This window comes from Pelophylax lessonae (genome assembly GCF_965119305.1).
Source record: "Pelophylax lessonae genome assembly, chromosome: 3".
NCBI lineage: Eukaryota > Metazoa > Chordata > Amphibia > Anura > Ranidae > Pelophylax > Pelophylax lessonae.
In genome coordinates, this window is record NC_138770.1 from 292256606 (window position 1) to 292275795 (window position 19190).

Here is a 19190-nt window from a genome sequence, read left to right on the forward strand (position 1 = left end):
AAATATATATTTTTTTAAATTGCAGTTGCCTGGGTGCCAGTGACTGCTGTCAGGTCCACAGAGAGTGTACTGTGCCACTGCCCACCCACCACTGATATATAAGGTGGCACAGCAGCTTGCAAAGTAAAAAAAAATATATATTTTTTTAAATTGCAGTTGCCTGGGTGCCAGTGACTGCTGTCAGGTCCACAGAGAGTGTACTGTGCCACTGCCCACCCACCACTGATATATAAGGTGGCACAGCAGCTTGCAAAGTAAAAAAAATATATATATATTTTTTAAATTGCAGTTGCCTGGGTGCCAGTGACTGCTGTCGGGTCCACAGAGAGTGTACTGTGCCACTGCCCACCCACCACTGATATATAAGGTGGCACAGCAGCTTGCAAAGTAAAAAAATATATATATTTTTTTAAATTGCAGTTGCCTGGGTGCCAGTGACTGCTGTCAGGTCCACAGAGAGTGTACTGTGCCACTGCCCACCCACCACTGATATATAAGGTGGCACAGCAGCTTGCAAAGTAAAAAAAATATATATATATTTTTTAAATTGCAGTTGCCTGGGTGCCAGTGACTGCTGTCGGGTCCACAGAGAGTGTACTGTGCCACTGCCCACCCACCACTGATATATAAGGTGGCACAGCAGCTTGCAAAGTAAAAAAATATATATATTTTTTTAAATTGCAGTTGCCTGGGTGCCAGTGACTGCTGTCAGGTCCACAGAGAGTGTACTGTGCCACTGCCCACCCACCACTGATATATAAGGTGGCACAGCAGCTTGCAAAGTAAAAAAAAATATATATTTTTTTAAATTGCAGTTGCCTGGGTGCCAGTGACTGCTGTCAGGTCCACAGAGAGTGTACTGTGCCACTGCCCACCCACCACTGATATATAAGGTGGCACAGCAGCTTGCAAAGTAAAAAAAATATATATATATTTTTTAAATTGCAGTTGCCTGGGTGCCAGTGACTGCTGTCGGGTCCACAGAGAGTGTACTGTGCCACTGCCCACCCACCACTGATATATAAGGTGGCACAGCAGCTTGCAAAGTAAAAAAATATATATATTTTTTTAAATTGCAGTTGCCTGGGTGCCAGTGACTGCTGTCAGGTCCACAGAGAGTGTACTGTGCCACTGCCCACCCACCACTGATATATAAGGTGGCACAGCAGCTTGCAAAGTAAAAAAAAATATATATTTTTTTAAATTGCAGTTGCCTGGGTGCCAGTGACTGCTGTCAGGTCCACAGAGAGTGTACTGTGCCACTGCCCACCCACCACTGATATATAAGGTGGCACAGCAGCTTGCAAAGTAAAAAAAAAAATATATATTTTTTAAATTGCAGTTGCCTGGGTGCCAGTGACTGCTGTCAGGTCCACAGAGAGTGTACTGTGCCACTGCCCACCCACCACTGATATATAAGGTGGCACAGCAGCTTGCAAAGTAAAAAAAAATATATATATATTTTAAATTGCAGTTGCCTGGGTGCCAGTGACTGCTGTCAGGTCCACAGAGAGTGTACTGTGCCACTGCCCACCCACCACTGATATATAAGGTGGCACAGCAGCTTGCACTCATAGTACAACAGTAACAACACATTAAAAAAAAATGACAGGCAGAGGCAGGCCACCCCGCAAGGGCTGTCGTGGTCGTGGTGCTGTGATTTCCTTAGGCCCTAGAATAATGCCCAGTGTTCAGAGGCCACCACAGACCCTGAACTCAAAAAATTCTGAGGCCATAGTTGACTGGCTTACACAGGACACCCAATCGTCTACAGCTTCCGCTCGGAACCTTAATGCACCATCCTCCTCCAGCTCAGCTTCGGGCACCTCTCAATTTACCACTCGCCAGCCCGCCGGCACCACCACCAACACTAGCACCACAGCCGCTTCACTTGATCCGTCAGAGGAGTTATTTTCACATCAGTTGGAAGAAATAAGTGATGCGCAACTATTAGTGCCAGAGGATGTAGATAACGGGGATATGTCTCAGTCAGGCAGCATTATACACATGGACGTACATTGTGATGATGATGATGATGATGTTGTACCTGCTGCTGCTGCCTTTGCTGAGTTGTCAAGTGAAGCGGCTGATGATGACGATGTGTCTGTGGATGTCACCTGGGTGCCTGCTCGAAGAGCAGAAGAAGAGGGGGAAAGTTCAGATGGGGAGACAGAGAGGAGGAGGAGACGAGTTGGAAGCAGGGGGAGGAGGTCATCGCAAGGAGCTAGTGGCGCAGTCAGACAGCATGTAGATTCGGCACCCGGGGTCAGCCAGACAGCACGCCAATCAATGCAAGCTGTTGCCACCACCAGAATGCCGTCCTTGCAAAGCTCAGCAGTGTGGCATTTTTTTTGTGTGTCTGCCTCTGATATCAGCGATGCCATTTGTAACCTGTGCCAAAAGAAACTGAGTCGTGGGAAGTCCAACACCCACCTAGGTACAACTGCTTTGCGAAGGCACATGATCTCACATCACAAACGCCTATGGGATCAACACATGAGTAAAAGCAGCACACAAACTGAAAGCCACCATCCTCCTCCTGGTCCAGCATCTTCAGCCACGTCAACCACTGCTGTCCTCCATGCCCCCTATCAACAACCCGCCCCTCCGCCTCTCACCTTCAGCAGTTCCTGCTCACCTGCCCACAGTCAGGTGTCTGTCAAGGAAATGTTTGAGCGTAAGAAGCCAATCTCACAGAGTCACCCCCTTGCCCGGCGTCTGACAGCTGGCTTGTCGGAACTCTTAGCCCGCCAGCTTTTACCATACAAGCTGGTGGAGTCTGAGGCCTTCAAAAAATGTGTCGCTATTGGGACACCGCAGTGGAAGGTACCTGGCCGAAATTATTTTTCACAAAAGGCAATCCCCAACCTGTACTCTATTGTGGAAAAGGAAATCATGTCCCGTCTGGCACACAGTGTTGGGGCAAGGGTCCATCTGACCACTGATAGCTGGTCTGCAAAGCACGGTCAGGGCAGGTATATAACTTACACTGCGCATTGGGTAAACCTGCTGGCAGCTGCCAAGCATGGAATGCGTGGCTCTGCTGCAGAGGAGTTGGTGACACCGCCACGACTTGCAGGCAGGCCTGCTGCCACCTCCTCTACTCCTCCTACTCCATCCTCTTTGCTAACCTCCTCGGCTGAGTCCTCTTCTGCTGTTGCGTCTTGCTCCACACCAACTGCACCCCCCCAGCTCCCCAGGGGCTATTCCACATGCCGGATACGACAGTGTCACGCTGTCTTGGGGTTGACTTGCCTGAAAGCAGAGAGTCACACCGGACCAGCACTTCTGTCCGCCCTGAACGCACAGGTGGATCAGTGGCTGACCCCGCACCAACTGGAGATCGGCAAAGTGGTGTGTGACAACGGCAGCAATTTGTTGGCGGCATTGAATTTGGGCAAGTTGACACATGTGCCGTGCATGGCACATGTGTTGAATCTGATTGTGCATCGTTTTGTGCAGAAGTACCCAGGCTTACAGGACGTCCTCAAGCAGGCCAGGAAGGTGTGTGGCCATTTCAGGCATTCCTACACGGCCATGGCGCACTTTGCAGATATTCAGCGGCGAAACAACATGCCAGTGAGGCGCTTGATTTGCGACAGCCCAACACGTTGGAATTCAACACTGCTAATGTTCGACCGCCTGCTCCAACAAGAAAAAGCGGTATGACCGGGGTGCTAGGACAGCCTCTGCGGAGCTGGGTATTTTTTTGCCACGTTACTGGACGCTCATGCGCAATGCTTGTAGGCTCATGCGTCCTTTTGAGGAGGTGACAAACCTAGTGAGTCGCACCGAAGGCACCATCAGCGACATCATCCCATATGTTTTCTTCCTGGAGCGTGCCCTGCGAAGAGTGCTGGATCAGGCCGTAGATGAGCGTGAAGAGGAAGAGGAAGAGTTGTGGTCACCATCACCACCACCAGAAACAGCCTTACCATTGATTGCTGGACCTGTGGCAACACTGGAAGAGGAGTGTGAGGAAGAGGAGTCAGAGGAGGAATGTGGCTTTGAGGAGGCTGCAACAATACCTGCTTTTTCATGCATGTGTAAATACCTTATTTTCTGGCCTCTGGTGCTACACTGTGGCTGCAAAAAAACAAAAAACAAAAAAAAAGGCACATACATGTGTCAATTCCCCTTCGTGATCGTTACCTTGTCGTGGTGAAGGGGCTTGCGTATCACAATGAAGCGATCACCTCTAGGATTGTGTTGGCACACCCCAGATGATAAGGTCGTTGCTTCATTGTGTACAGACCAAAAGCGATCCGCAGGATAATTTTTCATAGAAAAAACATTCATTTTCTTTCATTCTTTCTGCGGAGCTGGGTATTTTTTGGCCGCGTTACTGAATGCTCATGAACAATGGCTGTAGGCTCATGCGTCCTTTTGCGGAGGTGACAACCCTGGTGGTCAGTCGAACCCAAGGCAACATCATTGACCTCATCCCATATGTGTTTTTTCTGGAGCGTGCCCTGCGAAGAGTACTGGATCAGGCTGTAGATGAGCATGAAGAGGAAGAGTTGTGGTCCCCATCACCACCAGAAGCAGCCTTGTCGTTGTCAATTGCTGGACCTGTGGCAACGCAGAGAGAGGAGTCTGAAGAAGAGAAGTCAGAGGAGGAAGGTGGCTTTGAGGAGGTGGAATACCAGCCACAGCAGGCGTCCCAGGGGGCTTGTTGTCACCTTTCGGGGACCCTTGGTGTTGTACGTGGCTGGGTGGAGGAAGAGACCTTCAATGATGTCAGTGAGGACAAGGAACGGGACATGGCTAGCTTGGTATCCAACCTTGTGCAAATGGGGAGTTTGCGGTTGTGCAAATGGACTGACTGACTGTTGTTAAACGGGGAGTTTGGTCTGTCAGAGTTTGGTCTGTCACTGTGAAGCGGGCGTAACCCTTACACTACTTGACCGATAAAACATCATACCTGATCGTATTCACACACTGGATGTTTTAAAGCACGTTATTCCAAACAATTTAGGAATGTTAGGTGATTTATGCCCTTTATGGATCAAAACCCGACTCTGCGTCAACTACGTAATTTTCCATGGGCGTTTTGCCATGGATCCCCCACCGGCATGCCACAGTCCAGGTGTCCCTGCTCTACTGAAAAATTATCTTTTGTTTCTGGTTCTGGACATGCTACAGAGCTGAAACCTCACACAAAAAAAGTTCTTAAAAATTGTCATTTTTGATAGAGAGCCAATTATTGGAAAAAAAAAAAATTAAAAAAAAAAAAATTTCTTTGGATTTATTGTCTGGGGGGTCTAAAAAGTGTACCTGTGAAGTTTCAGCTCTGTAGCATGTCCAGAACCAGAAAAAAAATAGAATTAGGGTTAGGGCTAGGGTTAGGGTTAGGGTTAGGGCTAGGGTTAGGGTCAGGGCTAAGGTTAGGGCTAGGGTTAGGGTCAGGGCTAAGGTTTGGGTTATTTTTAGTGCTTAGGGTTAGAGTTAGAGGGGTAGGGCTACTAACTCTAACCCTAAGTATCTCACCGTAACCCTAACCCTAGCCCCTAACACTAAACCTAACCCTAACCCTCTAACCATAACCCTAACCCTCTAACCTTAACCCTAACCCTCTAAGCCTAGCCATAAAAATAACCCAAACCCTAAACCTAACCCTAGCCCTAACCCTAACCCTAGCCCTAATTCTATTTTTTTTTCTGGTTCTGGACATGCTACAGAGCTGAAACTTCACAGGTACACTTTTTAGACCCCCCAGATGCTAAATCCAAAGAAATTTTTTATTTTTATTTTTTTTTTTAATTTTTCCATTAATTGGCTCTCTGTCAAAAAATTACAATTTTTAAGAACTTTTTTTTGTGTGATCCCTCTCCAGCATGCCACAGTCCAGGTGTTTGTCCCCTTGAAACAACTTTTCCATTACTATTGTGGCCAGAAAGAGTCCCTGTGGGTTTTAAAATTCGCCTGCCTATTAAAGTCTATGGCGGTTCGCCGGTTCGCAAACATTTGCCGATGTTCGCGTTCGCCGTTCGCGAACGGCGAATTTTAGGTTCGCGACATCACTACTGGTATGTCCTCTATTTCCTGGTCCTTCTCTGTTTCCTGGGCCTGATCGATGGAATCAGCTGCAGTTGTTGCTACAATTGGAGCTAGGGTGCATAAAGAAGCGGCATTCACTTGTTCAGTTAGGAAATGCAGACTGTCAAAATACCACAGCCTTGGCACATACAGGTCAACTGCTGCTGCTCCAGGCTTCACAGAAGCTCAGATCTTATTCAGCTACTTTTTGAAGACCGTGCGCAGATTTGCAATTTTGTCCCTCAAACATCCAGTGTCTACATGAGGGCATGAGGGCAAATAGCTTTGGCTAATTCTGCCAGTTTCTTTCAGGCCTCATTTTTTTTATTATGGTCAGAATTTTCCTTTGACTTGATCTGCCACAAACAGGGCATCTGTCTGTACATGACGATGAAGGGGGAAGGAATTCTGGACTTGTAAATTTGTCAATCTTGATTCCTGAAAAATAAGAATAACATGTCATTAGCAAAATACTATACTGGTAGCCAGGGCCTTTGATAGGGGGGGACCACCAGCCCTCTTGTAGGGGGCCGAGCACACAGGGGGGCCCACACAGAGAGGGGGATTAGTGATGGACAACAAATACAGAAATCTTCCTCCAGCACCTGAATCTGATCTGTCCCTCTCACTGCTATCAGCTTTTATCTGTTGAGAAAGAGACAGTTGTCCCTCACTAATCCCCCTCCCCTGTGTGGGCCCCCCTCCCAGCACTTATCTCTGCTCAGGAGTTTATTTGTAAATTGTAATTTTGTTTTTCTCTCGCTGTCTCTCTGATCACTGAGCTCCAACTGCCCAGCCTGTATATTTTTCTTATCTCATCTTCTTTTTTATTTAACATCGTTTTTTTTTTTTTTTTTAGATTTAACAGGAATTATGCAAGTAATGTTATATTTGTGTCTGCTAATAGTGATTTTGTTGTAATTTTAGCTAAATATATCTTTAATATTTTCTTGGGGGGGCCCTGCCAGGTAGTCTGTATGGGGCCCCGCGATTTCTAACAGCAGCCCTGCTGGTAGCGTTTCACATTCACAGCTGGAACTCAATCTGTGAAATGTGAGAAATTTGAGACAGTAAGCACATAATACATGTATTACAAGTGATAAATCCTTGTATAATTATTTTTTTCTAAACCTGACTCTTTAGCACAGCACTACTGTTTAGTATAACAGGCATGTAAACCTTGTTCTTGCAAGGATATTAAACCAATAAACATTACCCATTAAACAGTAAGGCTAAGTTCACATGTAGGCATTTTGGGACGTTTTTGGGGAGTTTTTCTGTTCTAGGATCCGCTCACAAAACGCCCAACAAGACAAATCCTATTCATTTCAATGGCCCCTGCTCACATCTGAGCGTTTTGACATTTTAAGCAAAACGCCCAATGCTCAAAAAAGTACATGAGCTTCTTTTGGGCAGATTACAGGCATTTTTAATATTTTCCATTGGTCACTTGTCAACCTAAAAACGCCTGCACAAAAACGCCTGTAAAAACACCTGTAAAATGCCTGAAAAAACGCCCAAAAAAAAAAACGCCCATAAAAAGCCTGAAAAAACACCTGTAAATAGCAATGCCAAGATGTGAACATAGCCTAAACATAAAAAATTACCTAATAAAAGCAAATAATAGAACATACTGATATTTAAGTGGTCTGTGATGTATTGGAATGTTCGAGTTACAGCACACTGGCCTCTCGCTTAATGCAAGGTGTAATGGGTCTGCATCAACACAATTTTTTGGGGTTATTTATACTGAGCATGGGTTCATTGCCATGCCCCTGTCTGACACTTCACGCTCCTGTGTGAACGTGCACAATGCCAGCCATCCAGCGATACAGGGAAAATGACGGCCATTTTGCATGAAAAGACAAGCAGGGAGGAAGCCATGGGGCCTAGCCAGAACCCGAGGCCTGGGAGGAAAATTAGGCCCACAGCTATGTCCATAACCAAAATGGTAGACATGGTGTACCCCCTAGACCTAGAGAAACATGACTGCGACAGCAAACTTGAAAATTATGAAAAGCCAAACAGCCGTAAGGACCCCTTTGGCAAGCGCTGGTTCGATTTAAAACACCAAGAGCAGGACCATTTGCTGCAAATTAAGGAGACCATCCAAAAAAGTGAGTTTTAATTATATAATGGCTTGTAATGTTCGCTGCACTGATTTAAAGTGGTATTGTTGGTATACCTGTCTTGTTCTATGCTTTATCATTAGCTTTATCATTACCACTTGCTATGTTGTTTTTCATTGGAAAAGCGCACAAGATTAAAATTTAAAAAATGTCTTCGCCAATGCAAAGGACCGCTAAAAGAGGCGGCTAGCTTATCATAGCTGGAAGGAGAACATCCACACCTCAGATGCTGAGACATCCTTTAACTGTGGCAGGTAATTGTCCAAAATAATTTTGCTAATTGTTTTACATGTGTGATGACACAGTCAGCTCATGCAATGTGGATGAATAGTCACTGGATAGTGAGAACAAAGTTGTAGTGGTAGGGTTCACATAGAGCGTTATGCTCTTGCATGCATATTGTATCTACCTAAGCACTTTTTACCTTTTTTGTGCACAGGATCTGTACATATGGCCGATGAGAACTGTGGTGTTGTGTTGAGTGAAAATTTGGGGACACAGCAAATTTAGGTATTTAGGTTTAGGCATCGCTTTTGCACGTATGCATCAATGCATTTTAGCTTTCAAGAGACAGCAACAAAACAATCAATGAATAGCAAATGTTTGTAGTATGTGCAGGCATGGAGGTGGAAAATGTTCTTAATTGTACTGTACAGAGCAGGTGCAAACGTGTGCAGGGTATGGTAAGGTCAGTTTCCTTTTTTTTTATGCAGCCCAGCACCTGTTTTGTTTGCAGATGGCATCTGTACCGCAGTACCGACACCTGCCACCACCTGCATTTAATACCCTCCAACCCCAGAAGTGCAGAATCAGCAAATCACTTCCAATACACTGCACTGCACACTAAACCACAACATTAGCAGAGTCATGCCTAATCTCTGCTAGCACCAGCAGTTACATTTTTTGGTAGCAGTTCAAACAGTCCTTGACAACGAGGTGCTTTTTTACCTGTGAGGCACACTAGGTACCTATAAATGTATTGGCCAAAATGTCAAAACAGAGGTACACTAGTGAAGAGGCCTACACGATGCTGAGCATCACAGATTAGAGTGATGGGGAAGCCTCACTGTCAGAATCAGGCTCAGTTTTTCGAACCTGTAGAGAGCAGCGGCACCCTGACAGATAGCTCTGACGACGGACTAGTGGTCCCTGCTAAGGTCAGGCGTACTCGAGGTGCAACAACCGCTGGGTTCTCTGCCCAAAGAGCACCCCAAAGAAGATGTCGCGTCTGTAGGAAATGCAGATTTAGGCGTGACACCTGTTATTTTTGTCCCTCCTGTACTGGCCAACCTGGTCTCTGCATAGGGGTCTGTTTCCGTCGCTACCACACACTAGTAGAGTATTAGTATAGGGTACAGCATGGCGCAGTCTAGGGCCCACTTTTTCACCCAGGGTCTCGAAAGATGTTAGCTATCACATTTTGAGAGACTCTAGCCTTGAACAGTTTTTTTATAGTTACAAAAAAAGTGTAAAAGAAAGTTACAAAAAATAAAAAATAAAAAAGCCAAAAACAGTTGTCGTTTTATTGAGTTAATTTTCAGTTCCTACTCTACTTTTCTACTCTTTCTACTTTTACTGTACTTTATAATATACTGTTCTACAGTAATGTTTTATTGTTACTGTGTTGTATTGTTAACCATTGTTTGCGTTCCAGGTACACCCATCAGCTGCAGCACTGATTTGTTTATTCTGTTAGGAGCAGCGTTTGCTCTCACCATATACATAATCAATGATTGTAGCGCTGCAGGAGGTGATTTCACCACTGCAGTTAAAAAAAGAGCATATATGGCTTCGCCATATCTTTTTTAACACTTTTCTTGGCAGAGGTTTCTTCATCCACATCAAATGATGTGAATGGAGGAATCTGCTATGTTCTACAGCTTTTCATTAAAATGTACCTAGTTTGTTGCCGCTGCACGGGCGTGCGCAATTTTAAAGTATGTCATGTTTGGTATCTATGTACTCGGCATAAGATCATCTTTTATATTTTACCAAACAATTGAGCAATATATAGTGTATTTGTGCATTACATTTCTAAAAAATATTTTTTTCCCCAAAAATTGTGTTTGGAAAATCTCTGCGCAAATATCATGTGACAAAACAAATTTCAACACCCACCATTTTGTTCTGAAGGGCCTCTCTTTTAGAAAAAATATACAATTTCTGGGGGTTCAAAGCAATTTTCTAGTAAAAAAAGAAATATTTTTTTCATATAAACAAAAAGTGTCAGAAAAGGCTTGGTCTTCAAGTGGTTAGAAGAGTGGGTGACGAGTGGCATAAGCTTCTAATATTGGGCATTAAATGCCAGGACAGTTCAAACACCCCCTAAATTACCCCTTTTTAGAAAGTAGACACCCCAAGCTATTTGCTGAGAGGTATGTTAAGTCCATGGAACATTTTACATTTTGCCACAAGTATCGGGAAAATGTCAAAAATGTTTTTTTTTTTTTTTTACACAAAGTTGTCACTTAAATGATGTATAGCTAAAACATTAGTGTTGAGCGAACACGGACTGTATTATTCGTGTTCGTACCGAATAATTGGATTTTTTGTACCCGAACACGGACACGGACACTTTACTGTATGTTCGGGTAAAAATCCGTGTTCGGTCGTTTTATTTCCGGGTTTTGCATGCTTTGGCGCTCTTTTCATGGCGGGCTTTCAACAGCCAATCAACAATCGTTTAACTGGTGTGCCTTAAGCCATCCCAGCCATGCCTGCAAATGTCTCAGTAGCTGTGATTGGCCGTCTGAAGCATGTGACCAAGTCTTTATAAGTTCGAGGCAGCCGCAGCGGCGTCATTATGCTGCTTAGATTCAGGGACAGAGCACACATCAACGTGCTGGCTGCTGATTAGGGAAAGATAGGCAGGAAAAAACCATTTGTGTCCGGATAGAATTGAGGGACAGGTCGGAGTGTTTAGGCAGGGCGAGTTGTAGGCATTTTAGGGATAGAGTCTGCTGAATTATATAGGGTCAGTGTCTTCTACAAACTACAATCGATATTGCTGTGTGGGGGGTGGGGTCTGCACTCAATCCTGATCTACGATCTCTTCTCAATCCTGTTAGGGACAGAGTCTGCTGAATTTTAGGGAAACTGTGTTCTACAAACTACAATCGATATTGCTGTGTGGTGTGGGATTGGAGATAGGCAGGTGTCAGTGATCCACATCCATTTTTCTGTGTGTGAGCTGCAGTGAACACAATCTTTTTGGGCTGCAGTGAACACAATCTTTTTGGGCTGCAGTGAACACAATCTTTTTGGGCTGCAGTGAACACAATCTTTTTGGGCTGCAGTGAACACAATCTTTTTGGGGTGCAGTGAACAAAATCTTTTTGGGGTGCAGTGAACACAATCCTTTTTGGTGTGCAGTGAACACAATCTTTGTGGGGTGCAGTGAACAAAATCCTTTGTGGGGTGCAGTGAACACAATCTTTTTGGGGTGCAGTGAACAAAATCCTTTTTGGGGTGCAGTGAACAACATCCTTTTTGGGGTGCAGTGAACACAATCTTTTTGGGGTGCAGTGAACAAAATCCTTTGTGGGGTGCAGTGAACACAATCTTTTTGGGGTGCAGTGAACACAATCTTTTTGGGGTGGAGTGAACAACATCCTTTTTGGGGTGCAGTGAACAAAATCCTTTTTGGGGTGCAGTGAACAAAATCATTTTTGGGGTGCAGTGAACACAATCTTTTTGGGGTGCAGTGAACACAATCTTTGTGGGGTGCAGTGAACACAATCTTTTTGGGGTGGAGTGAACAACATCCTTTTTGGGGTGCAGTGAACAACATCCTTTTTGGGGTGCAGTGAACACAATCTTTTTGGGGTGCAGTGAACACAATCTTTGTGGGGTACAGTGAACAGAATCTTTGTGGGGTGCAGTGAACACAATCTTTGGGGGGTACAGTGAACACAATCTTTGTGAGGTGCAGTGAACACAATCTTTGTGGGGTGCAGTGAACACAATCATTGTGGGGTGCAGTGAACTCAATCTTTGTGGGGTACAGTGAACACAATCTCATACTGAAGGTTTGAGGGTGCTGCCTGTTCCATACTCCCCCTACTCCTCATCTAGCCTTTTAGGGGTACAAACAATAGTAATTGGGGCCTAGTGTGGTTGTGTACGTGTGATATACATACACTTTTTTGGGATCATATTTTCTATTCCGCTATTTAATCAAAAACCTTTGGGGATCAGTTAAATTGGGGGATAGTCTGTGTTGGTACGTGTGAGAGAGATCCACCTTTCCAAGTTGTTGGGGTTCATCTCATACTTCTGAAGGTTTGAGGGTGCTGCCTGTTCCATACTCCCCCTACTCCTAGCCTTTTAGGGGTACAAACAATAGTAATTGGGGCCTAGTGTGGTTGTGTACGTGTGATATACATACACTTTTTTGGGATCATATTTTCTATTCCGCTATTTAATCAAAAACCTTTGGGGATCAGTTAAATTGGGGGATAGTCTGTGTTGGTACGTGTGAGAGAGATCCACCTTTCCAAGTTGTTGAGGTTCATCTCATACTTCTGAAGGTTTGAGGGTGCTGCCTGTTCCATACTCCCCCTACTCCTAGCCTTTTAGGGGTACAAACAATAGTAATTGGGGCCTAGTGTGGTTGTGTACGTGTGATATACATACACTTTTTTGGGATCATATTTTCTATTCCGCTATTTAATCAAAAACCTTTGGGGATCAGTTAAATTGGGGGATAGTCTGTGTTGGTACGTGTGAGAGAGATCCACCTTTCCAAGTTGTTGGGGTTCATCTCATACTTCTGAAGGTTTGAGGGTGCTGCCTGTTCCATACCCCCCCTACTCCTCATCTAGCCTTTTAGGGGTACAAACAATAGTAATTGGGGCCTAGTGTGGTTGTGTACGTGTGATATACATACACTTTTTTTGGATCATATTTTCTATTCCGCTATTTAATCAAAAACCTTTGGGGATCAGTTAAATTGGGGGATAGTCTGTGTCGGTACGTGTGAGAGAGATCCACCTTTCCAAGTTGTTGGGGTTCATCTCATACTTCTGAAGGTTTGAGGGTGCTGCCTGTTCCATACTCCCCCTACTCCTCATCTAGCCTTTTAGGGGTACAAACAATAGTAATTGGGGCCTAGTGTGGTTGTGTACGTGTGATATACATACACTTTTTTTGGATCATATTTTCTATTCCGCTATTTAATCAAAAACCTTTGGGGATCAGTTAAATTGGGGGATAGTCTGTGTTGGTACGTGTGAGAGAGATCCACCTTTCCAAGTTGTTGGGGTTCATCTCATACTTCTGAAGGTTTGAGGGTGCTGCCTGTTCCATACTCCCCCTACTCCTAGCCTTTTAGGGGTACAAACAATAGTAATTGGGGCCTAGTGTGGTTGTGTACGTGTGATATACATACACTTTTTTGGGATCATATTTTCTATTCCGCTATTTAATCAAAAACCTTTGGGGATCAGTTAAATTGGGGGATAGTCTGTGTTGGTACGTGTGAGAGAGATCCACCTTTCCAAGTTGTTGGGGTTCATCTCATACTTCTGAAGGTTTGAGGGTGCTGCCTGTTCCATACCCCCCCTACTCCTCATCTAGCCTTTTAGGGGTACAAACAATAGTAATTGGGGCCTAGTGTGGTTGTGTACGTGTGATATACATACACTTTTTTTGGATCATATTTTCTATTCCGCTATTTAATCAAAAACCTTTGGGGATCAGTTAAATTGGGGGATAGTCTGTGTCGGTACGTGTGAGAGAGATCCACCTTTCCAAGTTGTTGGGGTTCATCTCATACTTCTGAAGGTTTGAGGGTGCTGCCTGTTCCATACTCCCCCTACTCCTCATCTAGCCTTTTAGGGGTACAAACAATAGTAATTGGGGCCTAGTGTGGTTGTGTACGTGTGATATACATACACTTTTTTTGGATCATATTTTCTATTCCGCTATTTAATCAAAAACCTTTGGGGATCAGTTAAATTGGGGGATAGTCTGTGTCGGTACGTGTGAGAGAGATCCACCTTTCCAAGTTGTTGGGGTTCATCTCATACTTCTGAAGGTTTGAGGGTGCTGCCTGTTCCATACCCCCCCTACTCCTCATCTAGCCTTTTAGGGGTACAAACAATAGTAATTGGGGCCTAGTGTGGTTGTGTACGTGCGAGATACATACACTTTTTTTGATCATATTTCCTACTCCGCTATTCAATAAAAACCTTTGAGGATCAATTGAATTGCGGGATAGTCTGTGTCGGTACGTGTGAGAGAGATCCACCTTTCCAAGTTGTTGGGGTTCATCTCATACTTCTGAAGGTTTGAGGGTGCTGCCTGTTCCATACTCCCCCTACTCCTCATCTAACCTTTTAGGGGTACAAACAATAGTAATTGGGGCCCAGTGTGGTTGTGTACGTGTGATATACATACACTTTTTTGGGATCATATTTTCTATTCCGCTATTTAATCAAAAACCTTTGGGGATCAGTTAAATTGGGGGATAGTCTGTGTCGGTACGTGTGAGAGAGATCCACCTTTCCAAGTTGTTGGGGTTCATCTCATACTTCTGAAGGTTTGAGGGTGCTGCCTGTTCCATACCCCCCCTACTCCTCATCTAGCCTTTTAGGGGTACAAACAATAGTAATTGGGGCCTAGTGTGGTTGTGTACGTGCGAGATACATACACTTTTTTTGATCATACTTCCTATTCCGCTATTCAATAAAAACCTTTGAGGATCAATTGAATTGCGGGATAGTCTGTGTCGGTACGTGTGAGAGAGATCCACCTTTCCAAGTTGTTGGGGTTCATCTCATACTTCTGAAGGTTTGAGGGTGCTGCCTGTTCCATACTCCCCCTACTCCTCATCTAGCCTTTTAGGGGTACAAACAATAGTAATTGGGGCCCAGTGTGGTTGTGTACGTGTGATATACATACACTTTTTTTGGATCATATTTTCTATTCCGCTATTTAATTTAACTGGGCCTCCATGCGAGACCTGTGTGCCTGGTTGCGCTGTTTTGAGTACTCCACCAACATGGCCAGTGGCAATGACGCCGTTCTCAGCTTAACTATCCCACTTCCATGCCTCCTTGAAAAAACAATTCGGGCGATGATGGAAGAGGATGTGGCACAGGATGAGGAGGAGGAGGAGGATGAAGAGGTAACATTTCCAAGGCTTTCAGGGCAGTCATTCGCAAGGGGCTCCGAGGGTGGGTTCCTGCACACGCAAACGCCAGGGACGCAATTGTCCAGCAGGGGCACAGTTCTGGAGGATGAGGAGGATGAGGAGGAGGAGGAGCTGGAGGAGGAGATGGAACCATGTTCACAGCAGGGTGGCACCCAGGCCAGCTCATGGCCATCACTGGTGCGTGGCTGGGGGGATACAGAGGACACGGACGATACACCTCCCACAGAGGACAGCCTTTCGTTGCCTCTGGGCAGCCTGGCACACATGAGCGATTACATGCTGCAGTGTCTCCACAACGACCGCCGAGTTGCCCACATTCTAACTTGTGCTGATTACTGGGTGGCCACGCTGCTGGATCCCCGTTACAAGGACAACGTACCGTCCTTAATTCACTCACTGGAGCGCGATCGCAAGATGCGCGAGTACAAGCGCACGCTGGTAGACGCCATGCTGCTGGCATTCCCATCTGACAGCGGGGCCACAGTGGAAGCACAAGGCAGAGGAGGAGGAGGAGGAGGTCGCCAACGCAACAGGGCACCGCCAGCACCTCAGAAGGCAGGGTTAGCATGGCCGAAATGTGGAAAAGCTTTGTCAGCACGCCACAACAAACAGCAGCACCAGCAGCTCAGATGGAACGTCTTAGCAGGAGGCAGCATTTTACCAACATGGTGGAGCAGTATGTGTGCACACGCCTACATGTAGTGAATGACGGGTCTGCCCCCTTCAACTTCTGGGTCTCCAAATTGGGCACATGGCTTGAGCTTGCCCTTTACGCCTTGGAGGTGCTGGCGTGCCCTGCAGCCAGTGTATTATCTGAACGGGTATTTAGCACGGCTGGGGGCGTTATAACAGACAAGCGCAGCCGCCTGTCCAGAGACAATGTGGACAAGCTCACGTTCATTAAAATGAACCAGGCATGGATCCCACGGGACTTTTCCGTACCTTATGCAGAATAGCAATGGATACCGACCTTACCCACCCATTGTTCCATTTTTGCTCTTTCTCACTCTTTTGGGGTGTACCCTCATTTAAAATTTTTGAAAAGAAGCAGTGTTGGCTACCTCGTCCTCCTCCTCAGGGCCAGATTAATGTAGGGGCTATTGGAGCTGCAGCTCCAGGCCCCTACCTTTTATATAGGCCCCGGGTTGGCCATATTCACTGTTACCGCTCTTCTGTCACTTGTAAACACAGAAGTCTGGCTTCTATGCTCGCTTCCCCAGGCAGCACCCTCAGAACCTCCCCACACAGCGTGAAGGCCGGACAAGGAGGGACAGTTGGCGATGCATGGATGTGTTTATGGGCTTCAGAGACAGCATCCCATGTTGAATTAGGCATGCATGGCTGCACCCTTCCTCCTCTGGGTGCATGGCAAGGCACGGCCCTTAAGGCCCTTCAAAATCCTCAGCACCAAGCCCATGATGCTGTTAATCCGGCCCTGGTCCTCCTCCACCGCCGCTTCCACCTACACCGCCCATAGGTGTGCGCAGCCTATTGCATTAAGGTGTGCACCCCAAAGTTGAAATACACATGCATGTGTTTGCCAGCAGGGAGAGTAATGTATCGGGGCCATGTACCTGTAGGCAAGGAGAAATAGAGCAGAGCAGGTCCCAGGGAGATCTTTCCCATCTCCTCACTGGCAATGCTATGTGCCCTAGGTGATTAGGGTGTGCCCAGGCACACCCAGCACACCCTGTGCGCACGCCTATGTCACCGCTAGGCTTGTGACGGTATCAGATTTTCATGCTGCGATTAATTGATTAAGGTTTTGCCACGGTATACGGTATTATCACGGTATTCTATTATTAAATTTAAATTATTAAATTTCCACCTCACTTCAATTTCATTGCTGAATTTAGGGGCTTTGGTTCACTTATGCACATTATTATATAGTCAGTCAGTACAGACTCTGTGAACCAGGCCTAAAATAGGTCATCAAGCAGTGTCTGGCCTAACTGGTGATAACTGGTTCTGGCGCTCGGCTCCGATCCGATGGCCTGGTCATTAAGAGGGCAAATCCTTGTGGTCAAGAAGTGGTTAAACCTGAAGGAGGTGTTGTTTATAAATTACTTTACTATTGCTTTAGGCCTGGTTCACATGTATGCGGGTTGGTGGTTCACATTTGCACAGGCATAGCAGCCCATTGATTTGAATGGGCTGCTATGCCCTCATTTTCCGCAGAAAAAAGGTGCATGCAGCATTTTTTTAAAATTCAGTGGCCTTGAAATCCATCCTGCTTTTGCACCATGCGACTAACCTGCAGTTCCTGCTCTGGCAAGCTTTCTGCATTTTTTGTATACGTGGGCACGGCATTTAAAAATAAACAGTTTGCGTGTGCAGCAACGGCAGGTAAGTCGCATGGTGCAAAAGAAGGATGGATTTCATGGCCACTGCATTTTTTTAAATTCTGCATGCACCTTTTTTCAGCTGAAAACGCAGGCATAGCAGCTCAAGCCCATTCACATCAATGGGCTGCTATGCCTGTGCAAATGTGGGCCCCCAACCCGCATACATGTGAACCAGGCCTAAAGCAATAGTAAAGTCATTAATTGGTTAAACCTGCAGGAGGACCGGTGTTTTTATCTATTAATGACTTTACTATTGCTTTAGGCCTGGTTCACATGTATGCGGGTTGGGGGCCCACATTTGCACAGGCATAGCAGCCCATTGATGTGAATGGGCTTGAGCTGCTATGCCTGCGTTTTCAGCTGAAAAAAGGTGCATGCAGAATTTAAAAAAATGCAGTGGCCATGAAATCCATCCTTCTTTTGCACCATGCGACTTACCTGCCGTTGCTGCACACGCAAACTGTTTATTTTTAAATGCCGTGCCCACGTATACAAAAAATGCAGAAAGCTTGCCAGAGCAGGAACTGCAGGTTAGTCGCATGGTGCAAAAGCAGGATGGATTTCAAGGCCACTGAATTTAAAAAAAATGCTGCATGCACCTTTTTTCTGCGGAAAATGAGGGCATAGCAGCCCGTTCAAATCAATGGGCTGCTATGCCTGTGCAAATGTGGGCCGCCAACCCGCATACATGTGAACCGCCAACCCGCATACATGTGAACCACCAACCCGCATACATGTGAACCAGGCCTAAAGCAATAGTAAAGTCATTAATAGATAAAAACACCGGTCCTCCTGCAGGTTTAACCACTTCTGGATCGCAAGGATTTGCCCCTTTAAAGACCAGGCCATCGGATCAGAGCGCCAGGACCAGTCATCACCAGGTAGGCCAGACACTGCTTGATGGCTATATAATAATGTAATGTGGGCTGCTAGGCGTGTGTGTGTGTATATATATATTTATTAGAGCTGCACGATTCTGGCCAAAATGAGAATCACGATTTTTTAGCTTGGAATAAAGATCACGATTCTCTCACGATTCTCTGTGTAACAAAAAAAAAAAAAATTGGGATAACTTTACTGTTACGTTTTTTTTTTTTTTTTTATTCATTAAAGTCTAATCATTGCGTTTGAAAGACTGCTGCGCAAATACAGTGTGACATAAAATATTACAACAATCGCCATTTTATTCTGTAGGGTCTCTGCTAAAAAAATATATAAAATGTTTGGGGGTTCTAAGTACTTTTCTAGCAAAAAAAAAACTGATTTTAACTTGCAAGCTGCAAGTGTCAGAAAAAGATCCAGTCTTTAAGAGGTTAAACTTCCTTTCTCCCTGGCAGAGGGAAGGAAAAGATACAAATGTAATCATTTTTGTTTATAGTTAGGAGACTTAATGCTGAAAGGTGTTAGCTGAGTGAGTGAATGAGTCATCCAGCTCACTGAAATGTATCAATTCACAAGTCAGGCAGACTTGACAGAGAAACTCGGTATTTTAAAAATGCCACAATAACAATACCGTGGCTA